The 16,026-nt window shown below is 41.4% G+C and overlaps 1 long non-coding RNA gene across 1 annotated transcript in view; it reads left to right on the forward strand.

The window, feature by feature from the left end:
- Positions 1-8,976: 8,976 nt before the first annotated feature.
- Positions 8,977-16,026, forward strand: part of LOC141049105 (uncharacterized) — a 62,818-nt gene continuing 55,768 nt past the window's right edge. Inside the window, exon 1 of the long non-coding RNA XR_012220254.1 lies at positions 8,977-9,129. This is a non-coding gene — a long non-coding RNA (uncharacterized lncRNA). The remainder of the gene's footprint in view (positions 9,130-16,026) is intronic.

Consider the following 16,026-nt stretch of genomic DNA (forward strand, 5'->3'; position numbering starts at 1 on the left):
GGAGTAGCAGTGTACCGTAATACACTAACCAGACAAAAAAAAGGTAATTAGAACAGGGGTAACAAAAAATGCCAAACATACAAATATATACAAAAACAACAAAGGAATGCATCGGGGAATGGAGGATGGGGTAATCCAAAGTAGGAGAAGGAAGGGAATTATCACACACTCAAAACCTAGCAACAGTCACAGATAAATCCACCAAACGCCTTCTCCAATTACCACCACCAACAACCTCCAACCATGCAGCATAAGCTAACTCTGGCAATGAGTGCTATTCAGGGCCCACATTATATAGGAGATGGGAGTGGCTAACTGCACAGCTGAGATCCTTAGCTCCAGGAGCTCTCAACAGATCAGATTAACCCCTGCACTGCCCAAAGAAATTTACACTGTTTAATAAGAAGGTGAAGTGCTTCTAATCCGTGCAGAGGTAGGAGATATCAGACGATGTGGTCTTCTGGCTTCTGTATGTTGCTGTAAACCCGTGACACATAGGATGAGATATCATTGTGGAAGACTGGATTATACAGTACAGCACGGGAAGAGTCACAAGAGTCACTGAAGTAATGGAAAAGGTGAGTATAGTGAATTTTAAAATGACATGCTGCTATTTTCTGCAGTGAAATCAGTGGCAAATTCACACAAAACTGAGCACAGTAAGATGAGTATTTGCTGCTGCAAATTCTCCTGAGAGTTCGCTGAGGAAGTTGTCTGCAGTAAACCCGTTACATGTAGTAAGCCCGCTACAAGGTGATTCTCTTGGAAAAATGGACAGCACTCAAGCTAATGTTATTCAGATGTGTATTATTCATGGACTGAATATGCTCCTGAAAAAGTCACAGCATGCACTAGTTTCTTCCGTATGTTGGATGAGACTCACTTAATCAAGTTTATGGGTGCATAAAAAAAATCCAATTCCATACGGAGCCACAGTATGGCTTTGTTTTTTACTGATACATTGCAGTTCTGTAACAAAGGAAACTTTATTTGGTCTTGTAAATTTTATTAACTGCAGATGTTTGAAACTCGTCCAATTTTTTTTATTCGTTCATGGAAACTTATCCTATCTTCATCCAGAAAAAATTTGCAATTTTTATTTCAATTGTCATCCATAAGCAATCAGCATGGCATCCGGTTTGCACAGGCACATCTTTATCCATCTCGTAATACCATCAAGGAGGCATCTGATTTTCTCAAAATGTATTCTCCAGCTGGTCAACGACCCCAAACATACAGCCAATACCATTAAGAACTAGAAGAATAAGGAGTCCTGGAAGTGCTGATCCGGCCCCCGCAGAGCCCTGATCTGATCATCACCCAGTCTGTCTGGGATTGCATGAAGAGACTGAAGGATTTGTGCCAGTAACATCCACAGAAGATCTGTGGTTAGTTGCTAAAGATGTTTGGAAAAACCTCATGGAACAGTTCATTCACAAACGGTCTACAAGCATTTAGAAGAAAAGATGCATTGGTATTGAAGGAAAATGCCAGGCGATCACCACAAATATTGATTTAATTGACATTTCTCTTTTTGTGCATTCACTTTGCCTTTTGTTAATTGATAAAAATAAACTTTTAACACTTTATTTTTTAATAGCATTTTCTTCACACATGCCCAAATCTTTAATATATAAATACTAAAGGAACAAGAAAAGCGCAATAGGGTCTTATCTGGGTTGAAAATGAAAGAAAACCACAGAAATTCACTCACTTTCCAGGAGAGAAATAGGCATGTAAGATCCGTAGTCAGTTTGCTGCACGTCCAAAGGTCAACTCGGTGACCGCCAGAGTATCAAACTTTTTGTGGAACTAGTTTATGGACTGTATTGCGCTGCTTGACAGAATACCAAATGCAAACTATGTTGAAAGATTGATCATTTATTTCCCAACGCGTTTCAAAGTAGATATTACTTCTTCCTCAGGGGATGACATATATGAACTGATAGAGCTGTCTCAAGTTATATACATTCAGGAGCTTCCACTCTTTTGTGAAGGCTTTCTTCAAGGTTTTGGAGTGCATTTGTGAAGTCAGACAATGATGTTGGGGGAGAGAACTGGGCTCACATTCTCTGTTCTGCTTCACCCTAAAGGTGTTTGATCGCATTGAGTTCCTGGCCCTTGAAAGTCGGCCATGTTCTTCCCAACCAAGCTATACCAACTGTGACTTTATGGTCCTTTTGCACTGGGCTCTGTCATTGGGGAACCAAAAGAGCCTTCCCCAAACTGTTCCCACAAATTTGGAAGCTACAATTGTCCAGAATGTTTTATGCTGAATTATTAAGATTTCCCTTCTCTGAAATAATGTTGAAGGCCAACCCCTAAAAAATAATCTCATAGCATTATCCCTCAACCACAAAACTTTACATCGGTCACAATGTAGTCAGGCAGGTAATGTTCTCCTGGCATTCACCAAACACAGACTCTTTCATCAGATGCCAGATAGAGAAGCATGATCAGTCACTCCACAGAACACATTTCCACTGCTCCAGAGTCCAGTGGTGGCAGCTTTCCACCACTTTATGTGACACTTGGCAATGTGCTTGGTGATGTAAGGTTTGCATACAGCTGCTTTTCAATGAAAATTCATCACACCACACAGTTTTTGTGTGGCTAGTAATTCCGTAGGAAATTTGGAACTTCAAATTGGCCTCCTCATCCCAATCCTGGTATGCATGGCCCCCTTATCCCTGCCGTGCTCCTCAGCATTTAGTGATCCCTCTCTGTAACATTACATGGTTTCTACTTTGTGGCTGAATTGCTGCAGCTCCTTCCACTTCTCAATAATATTACTCACAGAAAATGGGGGAAGATTTGGGAGAAAAGAAATGACCTGAACCGACTTGTTACACTGGTGGCTCCTATTATAGGACCACGTGGTATCAGTGAGCTCTGCATCACCACCAGCCGTTCTGCCGCATGTTAGTAAAGGCAGACGGCATGGCGTAGGGCCAGATGTTATACACCGGGGGTAAAGAACTGGATGTTATACACTGGAGGGGCTGAGGGGCCGAAAATTATACACTGGGGGGGCTAAAGTGCCAGATGTTATACACTGGAAGGTGAAGGCAGGCAGGAAGTTATACACTGGGGGGCCATAGGGCCAGATGATATACAGGGGGCTGAGGGGCCAGATGTAATACACTTGGGGGTGATGGGCTGGATATTATACACTGGGGGCCGGGGGGGTTGTACACTGAAAGCAATGGGACTGAATGAAAAACCTGAATTCATTGAGAAAGACATTTATCCCAATACTTTTGTCAATATAGTGTGGCGTTCATTTATTATTAGGGTGTCCATACAGGTAGCAGGTTGAACTTTGAATCCATGTGCTTTACATGTACAAGCAAATCAGCCAAACATTGCATTACGAAGCCAGGACAATTTTCATGTAGTTATTCAGTACAGTTCCTGGCCTCATGGTAGAAAACGATCCATGTAGAGATGGGAAAATGTGCTTGAGTCAAATTGAATTCTATTTGCATGTCACAAAAATCTACATTCACCAAAATGCTAATTTTTTGTAATTTGGTTCTACGTGGATTTAGCAAAGTGATGGCCACTGGCTGCTATTTTGTTGAACTGTAAAATGCAATTAATAGGTTAAAAAAATACTTATACTTACCTCACCGGTCACATCTCTGGCCCCTCCACTCCATACCATCACTTGTCCGGTCCTCGTCACATCTTCATATCACCGCCACTTGTGCTTGCTGGATTCCAGGGCCTGTTCATGCTGGGTTTGACGACTCCCGGCCCTCATGCTGCCCGGGATGTTTCTGTACAAGTCATGGCGCACAATGCGATTTCCTGACATTGTGACGTTATGCGCACTTGGGCAGAACTATTTCGGGCATCATCAGAGCTGGATGTCTCAGCCCAATGTGAAGAGAACCTTGCTGTGAGTGGTGGTAAGAAGATGCGACCACAGGTGACGGTGAGGAGTGGAGTGGCTGGAGAGTTGAGTGGTGAGGAGAGCATAACTATTTTTTTTACTTTTAACATCTTATGTCTATTATGCTCTTTGGTCTGGAGAACTTGTTTAGGGATATTCAATTTGTGGACTGAAACTTCTCTGAAAATTGAATTTTCTGGCAAAATCCGCGGGAACAAGTGAATTCGAATTTTGTCTGATCCGCTCATCTTTAGCTACATGTACGGTATAATCAGCAGCCGCAGATGTTCTAATATTGAATAAATATGAGTTAAATGCTACAATTTAGAATAAACCCCACACCAATAACACTGATATACTGTATAGTGGACATTACAAGTTATGGGAAAACATCATGTTTTATTGTTATATATATTGCACTCACACTTTGCATAACCACAATATTTCCGTAAAGAATGGAGATGCTTTTTTTTTTAAGTCACCATGGAGCCCTAGCCATTGGCATATTTTATTAATACATAGCAAATTAATTAAAACTCTGAATCTTAGCTTATTTATTTAATTTGATTAAAGATGATTCTCTAATGGCTACATAACATCTTCATTATTTTATGAAATCGTGCATTTTGCCATCGTCAGTGGATGCTAAACCCTCACTGCTCTATAGATGGCAGTAACAGCCACCGATTCTGAAAGTATAAGAAAAGATTTATCTGAAAAAAACCATAAATACCAAAGAAAGTCAAACCAGGGAAGCGCATACACATTTAACATAATATTTGCACTGATATGTTTATGCCTATGAGATTTCGCAATTATGATAGTAGTTAAACCTAAATGAAAACCTTCCTTTAAAATTTGTGATTTGTTTTTCAATTGCAAGTAATGCTGCTGACAAAACAACTGTCCACAATTAGGGTAATGATCCCGTAGACACATATATTATGTGCGCATACAAATACATCCAAACAGAGAGTCATGTTTGCAACGTCGTTGTATTTATTGCTCCAGTGCAGTGGAAAATGAAGCAATTTTGTAAATAGTCTTTGTCTCGAATCTCCTTCCGTTTTATGTTTATTGCTCCTACTCAGATCGTACAAGGAAACCATGTCTGACCCATTATACTTCCTTCTATCTGCCCTCTGGATTTTACTAAAAAAAAACATTAATTTAGCAAAAAGTATGTAAATGAGCAAAAAAAATAGTTCAAGCGCAAGATCAGAAAATAAAGTGCTTGTGGTCTGATACAACGGGTATGCAGTGATCTGCGTGGAAGCTGCATACACACAGGGGCCGATTCAAGCTCGCTCTACGCCAGTCTTGACAGAGTACATGGCGCCAGAGTCTTTGAGAGGTGCACTCCACTTAATGAATTTAGCGCCTCTAATAAGGGGCGTATGCCTCCGTGTGCTGCACCAAAAATGCTACTCAAGTTCAGGACCAGAATTGTATTTTTGGTATAGAAAACGCCGGCAGATTGGATGGATTTAGCCATGACCCATCCCGCCCTTGCTCCTCCCATGTCGGCAGAGCTGACCCAAAGTACTTTGAAAACGCAGAAAAGTCTCAATTTTTTTTGCATAAATGTTGTGACTCTTCTTGATGAATTGTTCCTAAAGTATGAAAAGCAGGATTTTTTTTGTTGTAGCCACGACATTTTGTTATTTAATAGTTAATTATTTTTTCATTATAGGTGTGTCGCATAAATAGTAGTAAAATTACATACATCCCTTTAGGCAAAGTCTGCAGCACATATTGGTGGAGCGACATACAAAATGTCATTGTAGCCTATAAACCAGAACTGCCACTTCTTCAGGAAAACAAGAACCCAGATCTTTTCCTTTGTTTTCCTTATCTCGTCATGACATGCAATGGGTACAAGCCATACTACTCTCCTGTCGCCTCTCCTGACTTGTCAATTTCAGCAAATTCTTGCATTCCCAAACAAATATCAATTTTGAAGCATCTTTTTTATAGTTTATAATTTAGTGACATGTTAGTTGTCTGTTCTGCCTCCTTTAAATTTATGAATAAATTGAAAACTGGATGCTGTCACTGCCCATTTCAAAGGGGAATGTCTATAGACATTGAAACTGTCAGCTTTGAATGGACAATGGAGTGACACACCCCCCCAGTTGGTAAAACCCAGTTGACACTTTATTCATAAACTTCTAGTAGGAATAATAGAGGATCAGAGAAATGCAGAACTATAAAATATGTTCCAGAATTGGTATGTTATGGAGAATACAATTCTTTAATAAAACGGACAGAGGAGGTTAGCCAACTAGTGATGAGCGAGTATGCTCGTTACTCGAGTTTTCAGAGCATGCTTGGGTGTTCTCCGAGTATTTTGTAGTGCTCGGAGAATTAGTTTGCGTAGCCGCAGCTGCATGATTTGCGGCTTCTAGACAGCCTGAATACATGTGGGGATTTCCTAACAAACAGGCATTCCTTATATGTGTTCAGGCTGTCTAGCATCCGCAAATCATGCAGCTGCGGCGACGCAAACTAAATCTCCGAACATACCCAAAATACTTGGAGAACACCTGAGCATGCTCGGGAAAACTCGAATAACAAGCATAGTCGCTCATCGCTAGAGCCAACAGATCCTCTTTAACCCTTAGAAACGCGAGTAGCAAGCATACGCGCTCATCACTAGAGCCAACAGATCCTTTTAAACCCCAAATGCTTAGGTTATAAAGTCTATAAAAAAGATGAGCTGTAAAGCAGTTTGTGAGCACTACATAAATGCTGCTCCTTTCATTTGGAAATGGGTTGGGGGTGTCATCTACGACTGACGTCCCAGAATTTTGGTGATTTTTCTCCCTTTAAGTTGCAGTGGCCGAATTAATTTTTTTTAAAAAGTTTAAAACTTTTACAAATGGGTTTATCACAAAAAATATCAGACGGAATCAACAGAAAATAAAAAAAACCCTTAACATCATAAAAATAAATATCCTAGAACAAATCAGGACGAGCACCTGAAATATAGAAACAGTCATTATTGATTGACATTCTGCTCTCTCTGTTTCTCTTGCTAACTCTTGTATTAAATTTGTTATGTTTACAACATCATCCTCGGATACACTTGACCTGACTGACTTGCACTTATAATTAATGCAAGCTTATTCCTGCAGAGTCTGGGTATCTCCCTTTACACCACTTAGATTATAAGCTCTTCTGGGCAAGGTCTCTTCTGGACGTTCAATATCATTCTCATACCTTCTATGAAAGCAGAAGTCTATTTGTTTCAATTCTGCTTATTAAATTCCTTTTTTTTCCCATTATTTCTTTCCAAGCTTCACTTTGCTTAATCCTAATAAAAATTAATAAAGAAAAAAATATACAGACAAAAAAACATAAAGAACAACAGCTAGAACATCCACAATTCAGAATATTAGATAAAACATATAATGAAAAGTATTCACTTATTAATAAATGTTATTGGCATTTTGTAATATGCTGTTTTTATGCTATAATTTGTTTTATATTTATACATAACAATTCTATAATTTCTTGGAATTCAAACTGGCCTACAAATAGTGATAGTGCGTATGTTTTTTTTTTTAAGCTGGTACAATAATGTCATGTTTGTGATGAGTCTCAGTTTAAATGCAAAATGGACTTTGAAACAATACGGGTAGTTTCTGAGTTTGCATGGCCATTGCTTCTTAATTATAAAACTTCCTCAATTTTATGGACTGAACCTACAAAAAAAGTGCTTTTCAAGTTTGTTAATTGAAAATGATTGCACAATTAATAAAAATGGTTAGTCATATGGATGAGCACAACTCCACAAATTTGGTTTGGGCGGACTTGCTCGAATCGGTTGGCAAAAATAAAATTCAGTCTCAATTGCAAGTGACTTGATTGCCAGGAAAAGACATTTATTATGCACTGAGGTGACCCCAAAGCATGACAAGTGTAGGAAAAAGAAGGGGTTAAGAAAACCAAAAACATTATGCTCACCTGTTATAGACCTCTACTTTACTCTTTATCCATACCGTCATTGAAGTTTCCCTGCATATCTGTGCTGTTATTTGGATCTTCCACTGTTGAGGCCTAAGCAATCACATGGGGTGGTGAAACGTGTCATTAACATCACGGACATGCGTCACCCCCCCACATAGACTTGACTGTGAGGGACTTAGGCTGGTTTCACACTAGCGTTTGTGTAAGCAGCGTAGGCCTGCGTACCTCTTTCCTTAAGATCCGCATGCATCTTGCATACATATATTTAACATTGTGTACGCAGGGACATGCGTTGTATGTGGATGCATCCCCGTGCGTCGCTTTGACATGCCTGCCGAACGCAACACTTTCACAACTAGAGGCTGAAAATTTTGCTGAAACATTAATGCCCCTTTTTTTAAACAGAGGAATATCTTAAATCTCCAGCAAAAAACTACTTATCATATACCCCCTTATGATATTAGTATCGACTTATGGGGCAGGATGTGTCCACCTTTAACTTTGCTGGAATTTGGATAAGGACTACAATATTCAGTGCAATATCAAAATATGTTTGTAAAACCCTTGACAGGCTGAAAGTCACATTACTACAGGGATAAAAGTGATGTTTTATTCTACTTGGAGCCACTAACTTCCAGTCATTGGAGCGGTGCAGGGAGCTGCTAGAGTCACCGCTTACTATATGGTGAGCAAGCTGAAATCACTGCCCAGCACTTTGATTGACAGCCTGCTCGGCCACATACTTTCTGCACACTCACGCTGCAGAGCTGACTGTTAATGCATTGTTGGAGAATGGTTATAGTGTGACTATACATTGAGCAATGACTAACTGCTCCATGCACTGACCCGATGACTGCAAGCAAGCAGCTACAGGGAGAATATCACTTAACTTTCTCCCTGTAACCTATACCAATTAACCGGGAAGTGGTAGGCTCCCTTTAAAGCTAGCAGTCTTGCTATCCTCATCTTAGAATATATTCAGGTATTTCAGCAAGTGTTTAATCTGCACCCCCTGCTGCTATCATGCTGGGTACATATTCCTACAAATCTACCCTTTTTTTAGCCATATACAATCTCTTTATGTCTTCTCATACACTACAGCCTAAAACGTCATGTCACCAGCCCCATGATCACTGAAGAGGAGAAAGACTCTAGCTGTATTACACACTATGATTGACAACCACAACTTGCAAAGATTCAATAATTTATACAGCTGGAAGTCCAATGCAGTGTCAGAATAAAGCCCCGTTACAGAACACGTAAGTAGGTGTATTGATGGCTGTTAAGTTGACATTGTTAATTTTGCATCCTGGAAATACAACTTTAATTCTTCGGGAAGTACAAGAGACCCTCATATTGTATTTCATAACACAACATATAGAAGATGACAGCAGAAAATCAATTTGTGTCAGCAGCGGAAGTTCTATAAGTTGTATGGAAACAGATGCAATGTTTAAATTTGGGTTTACCTATATTGGACCATGAAACACATGACAATTTTATCTCATTTGATAGATAAATTAATAAATAGACAATCTGCAAATAACGTTATTTTAAAATCATGTTATTTTACGCGCTGGATGACGTGATTGGTGAGTACACCGTCACTCTTCGCTGGGTGCAACTGGCGAAGGTTGGGCATGCGCTATGGATTAGACTGTGATTGGAATGACGATCCGGATGGGTATCTTTGATTGGTCACACAGCGGTGACGTTTTGGACATGCGCAGTAGGAATATGGGGAGGACGCCATACTATGCCAGCACAGGTGGGCGTATACTTATGTGCTAATGGCGGCAGTTTTAAAAGAGGGAACTGAGCAAGGTATCATGATATTATTGCACCTGTTCTTGAACACATGGCATCTGAGCATCTGGCCTCCTGATGAGCCATAAAGGGCGAAACGCGTAGAGGCGTGAATTAACCCATGACGGGTGGTGGGCTACACAGATGAGTATCGCTGTTGCAACTCTGTGTTGTATATAAATATTCTGGCAATAAGCTGGAAAGTGAAAGTATCTATCTGAGCCATGGATGAAAGCTAATGGGCATTAAGCCGTTTATGACAGAAAATGTATTGCTAACACAGTGGAATATTTTGGCTGCAAATCTATGTTGGCTGTGTTTATGATAGCATGAATCTATATGTGAGCTGTATATAAAGGCAATTGGGCATTGCTGGCATTTGTGAAGTGAAAGTGTTTATCTAAACCAGGGTTGAAGCTATTGGGTACCAAACTGTTTATGAACAGCAATTACACTGACAATAGAGTTGACTATTGCGGATATAACCCTATGTACACTGCTGACATGATAGTATGACAGCCATTGGGCATTAAAAGAGAGTGATTATCTCCATGTGGCACTAGTTTGAGTCTAGTGATTGTGGTATTTTTTGAGAAATTATCCGATGACCACAAGCTCAATAACAGTCCATGTGTGAAAATAGAAATACTTCCTTCACAACTTTACCCTGATACCACCTGTTAATGTGGATTGAATGTGTTCTATTGCTTTTAACTATAAGGGATACAGGGCCCTCCTTAGAGCAGTATTTTATTGTCTAGAATGAGGGGTCCCTCTACGACTGGGTAGAGGGTAACCCTAGTGGCTGCAGGGTGTATCAGGGTGCCTAGGGACAGTCATCGTTGAGCGGGGGCGCCACAACGTCCCCCCTAGGGTGCCAACCTCCGCGGCCAGGCAGTTGTTATCTTAGGGTATCTAATAGGGATTCCTAATCATTCCCTTATTGGGGTTTTGTTTGAACACTTTTGGTTTTGATTTTTGTCACTTTTTGTTTTTGGTGCATAACCAAGTTTTTTAGTTATTTTTAACCTAATAAAGTATCATTCTTAGGGGTATTTTCTTATGATTTGATTCTAGACCCTTGTGTAATATTCAGAGATTGTCAATGATTCGAATCTGGGATGGCCGGTTTTCTCGTGGGCCCTATAAATTCAGATCTGTGGCTGGAAGACGCAAACCAGGCATTTAGGATAGGGGGTACACCAGACAACAACACTGGTCCTCTGGCTCTTAAAAATCTGTTTAACGAAGTGTATGGGGGGTATAAAGACTTTTTAAAATCTTGGTGGGAGATAAGGACCCTAGAGAACTATCTGAAAAATCGGATAGTCCCTAGAGGTTTGAGGATAAATATCAATCCCTCCCCTAGAATTGCCTCACCTGATCTTATGAATGCGTGGGTAAAGGAGTCAATAGAATCATCAATGAGATTTATGCAGATCCTGTTGGCTGAGGAAAAGAAAGTACTCGAGAAATCCACTAATGAATTAAATAAACTGATTGAAAGAGTTGTTAAGCTTAATGGAGATCCTGATTTCAACAGGAGAGAGGGGTTGTTACAAACCCCGGTTGAAAAATATCAGGCCTTGCTAAAAGAGCGAAAACATCTTCAGTTTCACAGTGATCTGAAAGACTTTAGTGAGAATCAGGTATTCAGTTATCAAAAAGAGAGGCAATCAGAAGCTTTCTCTTCAGATATAGACACTTCTGATACGGAAAGGCCAGAGGGACCATTGAGTATTGGACATCAGTACAGGGAGACTCTACCAAAACAAAGATGGCAAGGAGGGAGGGGGAGATTGGGGAAGAGGGGAAAAGGGCCATACAGGGGAGGTATAAGGACACAGTCGGCCTTCGTGGCACCCAATATGGCATCTGGACCAACTCAACCCTCTGTTCCTACTTCTTCCTCCTCCTCTTTTTTGGAGCAAGGTGCGAGGATGGGATATCAATTCAGAACCCGGTACAATCATTAAGGGGACAGATTTTGAACCTCTCCTCGCATACCCTGACTAGTGATGATTATAATGTTCTAGCAAGGGGGCTGAATTTTGTGCCAACAAATAAGTTTAACTGTTTTGAGTGGGTTAAGGATCTGAATCTGTTTTGTAGAAAATTAAAGTGGAGAAAATTCTTTAGACACAATAGTCGAGAGGCATGTCGACAACAAGGCCTCAGTGAGGATGATATAGAGGGGTATGAAGCACTTCTTGGTCTCCTGAGGGAAAATGATAGCGCCCCCGATGCCGGTAAGGGCCCGTTCACCTCTTTGAGGAATAAAAGTGATAAAATGCCACCTCCAGGTGATATGGGAAATATTGATATCTTTGCCCTACTGGTAGAGAGGGACCTGAAGAGACTGATGCAACCAGAGTGGGAAAATGAAGATAATCTGACAGTAAATGAGCGATCAGCTCTGGAGGCCCTCAAAAAGAATGACCAGATAGTGGTGAAACCCTCTGATAAAGGACGTAATTTGGTAATTTTAAACCATATTAAATATCGGACTATGTGTAATGTTATACTACAAGATGATTCCACTTATGAGGTGCTGATGGGTAACCCCGTGAATATATACAAGGAGGAGCTTCGCTCTCTTCTTGATTCGGCCCTAATGGACGGTTTAGTTTCGAAAGGGGAATTTGAATTTCTCTTCCCTAAATTTCCACTGACAGCAACGTTTTATGTGTTACCAAAGATACATAAGGGGCTGCATCCACTAAAGGGGAGACCCATTGTATCAGGTGTGGACTCCTTGACACAAAATTGTGGCCTATATATTGACCAAATTCTACGCCCCTTTGTGCCCTCTCTCCCTTCATATCTGAGGGATACATCAGACCTATTGCTGAAATTGGAGGGGGTACATCTCGAGGAGAATGCATGGTTGGCTTCTATTGATATAGATGCTCTATACAGCAATATACCTCATAAAGCAGGGGTAAGGGGTGTAGAATATTTTTTGAGTCAAAGGTCAGTAACATGCAGAGGTCACAATGACTTTGTGACATCTCTTTTGTGGTTCACACTTACTCATAATGCGTTTTCCTTTGATGGGAAATTCTACCACCAGCTCAGGGGCACTGCGATGGGGTGTCCCTGTGCCCCGTCGTATGCAAATCTGTTCCTGGGCTGGTGGGAGGAGACTATTGTATTTGGGGGAGAGGAGAAATGGTGGCATAGCTTGGTGTCTATGTGGTACAGATTCATAGACGATGTATTCGTGATTTGGACAGGGTTGGAAGATCAATTTACAGAATTTGTGGGAGAATTAAATCAGAATGATGTGGGTCTCAGATTTACCTCTGAGATCCATGGATCCGAGATACCATTTTTGGACATTAAGATCAGAAAAGATAAAATGGGAGGGGTCTCCACAAGTATCTATCGTAAGCCGACCAGCACAAACAGTCTATTGCACTGGCAGAGCCACCATCTGGTTCCACTAAAGAGAGGCATTCCAAAGGGACAGTTCCTTCGTTTGAGGAGGAATTGCTCCAGGAATGACCTCTTTCAGAGACAGGCTGGGGACATGTTTTGTCGCTTTCAGGAGAAGGGATACCCTAGACACATTCTTGATACCGCCTATGATTTTGCAAACAGGTCAAATAGACAGCAATTATTGCAAAAGCGTGTAGCGGAGGATTCGGAGGAACAAATAAGGATCATTGGGACATTTGATACCAGACACCAGGAGGTTAGAAGAGTTCTATCTAGACATTGGGATGTTCTTAGATTGGACCCTGACCTTAGGGATGTGCTGGGAGAGCGCCCCAACATAACCTTTAGGAAGGGCAAATCTATTAAGGATATGTTAGTACACAGCCAGTATAGGAGACCAGTGAATACTGGGACATGACTGGATCGGAAACCCCGTGGTTTTTTAAATGTGGAGATTGCAGTTTTTGTAAATTTATGAGACCTGGGAAGTCCTTCTGCAGTTCAAGTACAGGGAAGATCTTTTACCAGAGGGATTTCTCGAACTGTAAAACCACAGGGGTTATCTATATGGCCACCTGCTCCTGCCCCAGAGACTACATAGGCAAAACTAAGAGGGAGTTCAGGAGGAGAGTGGGGGAACATATTGGTGATGTCAGGAACCAAAGGGAGACCCCGCTCACGAAGCATATGAGGTTGTGCCATAAAGGTGATCTTGGTGACATCAAATTCAATATAATTGAGGTTGTAAATATAAACCCCAGAGGGGGCAATATAGATCAGATGATCCTGAGGAGAGAATGTGAGTGGATATTTAGAATGGACTCCCTGGAACCAAAAGGGTTAAATGAGCAATTCTCCTTTGCCTGCTTCTTATGAGTGACGATTGATGGACGGGACCCCTTTGAGTTTATCGGCCACCCCCGGTTTTTCGTTTAGTTTCCTCATTAATTGAGGATTCGCATGTATTATCATGCAATATTTGTTTATAGGATGTTCTCCTTACTGCCTGCCCCCCTTGATAACTTCTATTTACTGACTATAAAACATTAATGAGAGATTTAATAACCCCCTATTTGTGTAAAAAAGAATCCGCTAAAATCTAGCAATATAATATGGATAAGAGGGCGAAATCGATTGTTGTATAGCACCTGAACGGTTATATTGAAAATGGAGACATTGATCTCATATAGTAAGAAGAGGGGCGTCAGACATCTTTATGGAGTCCTGGGCATGCGCATTGTGCGCTGGAGGGACAGGAGGTGTTGCCTCTAGTGACGCCGGTATGGCGATCACTATCTGCTCTCTGAGTCTGCGCAGTAGAGCGCTGGATGATGTGATTGGTGAGTACACCGCAACTCTTCGCTGGGTGTAACTGGCGAAGGTTGGTCATGTGCTATTGATTAGACTGTGATTGGAATGACGATCCGGATGGGTATCTTTGATTGGTCACACAGCGGTGACGTTTTGGACATGCGCAGTTGGAACATGGGGAGGACGCCATACTATGCCAGCACAGGTGGGCATATACTTATGTGCTAATGGCGGCAGTTTTAAAAGAGGGAACTGAGCAACGTATCATGACATTATTGCACCTGTTCTTGGACACATGGCATCTGAGCATCTGGCCTCCTGATGAGCCATAAAGGGCGAAATGCATAGAGGCGTGAATTAACCCATGGCAGGTGGTGGGCTACACAGATGAGTATCGCTGTTGCAACTCTGTGTTGTATATAAATATGCTGGCAATAAGCTGGAAAGTGAAAGTATCTATCTGAGCCATGGATGGAAGCTAATGGGCATTAAGCCGTTTATGACAGAAAATGTATTGCTAACACAGTGGAATATTTCAGCTGCAAATCTATGTTGGCTGTGTTTATGATAGCATGAATCTATATGTGAGCTGTATATAAAGGCAATTGGGCATTGCTGGCATTTGTGAAGTGAAAGTGTTTATCTAAGGCTACTTTCACACATCAGGTTTTCGGCATCAGGCGCGATCCGGCGTCGTGCTGGAGCGCCAGATCCGGCAAATATTTCATAAAACCGGATGTGACGTATCCGTTTTTCTGCCGGATCCGTCTTGTTCTTGACAGACAAAACCGGATCCGTCTCATCCGGTTCATCCGTTTTTCGATCCGTTTTTCGACGGATTACGCCGGATCCGGTTTTTAAAAACACCCCTTGTGGCCTTCCAAACGGGATTGGCTACTGGAAAACTATATATAGCGTGTTCCTACAGCCCTTCTTTGACAGGTTGGAGAGGAGAAAGTGCAGGTTGGAGAGAAGAGCAAGTTACTGGCGAAGATGGATGTTGTGATTGGAAATATTTTGAAGAATTTGGCGGATTTTACAGCGGAGGCGAATCGTTTGAGGTGATTGTTCTGGAGAAGGAGAGAGCGAGACAGCAGCGCATCAGGCATCGTAGATGACGTTTGTGGATCCACCCCATCACAGCCAAGAGAATGACGCGTGGGGTCTATTCTACACTCTGCATGGACCTTCGACGAAACCCAGAGAAATTTTTTGGATATGTTAGGATGAAAATGGAGAATTTTGATTACTTGGTGGAGCGCATTGCACACCTCATAAGAAAAGCGGACACCTATTGCCGCTTCTCTGTTTCACTCGCAGAGCGTCTGATGGTGACTTTAAGGTAAGCCACATTTATTGGATATGCTCGCATCAGAGCACACTTTCACTGCAATCTTGTTGGTGGTAGTTTGTATCTCCAAGTGTTATAGCTGAGTTTTGGTATGTAATGCTGTGATTTTAAACTAATTGATTGTTTTTTAATTCCCCACAGATTTCTTGCAACTGGAGAATCCCTTTCGTCACTGCATTTCCAGTACAGACTCGGGATTTCCACCATATCTGGAATAGTGAAGTACACATGCCGTGCACTGTGGGAC

The sequence above is a fragment of the Dendrobates tinctorius genome, unplaced genomic scaffold (genome assembly GCF_039654945.1).
Source record: "Dendrobates tinctorius isolate UK_male_01 unplaced genomic scaffold, ASM3965494v1 ptg000143l, whole genome shotgun sequence".
Lineage (NCBI taxonomy): Eukaryota > Metazoa > Chordata > Amphibia > Anura > Dendrobatidae > Dendrobates > Dendrobates tinctorius.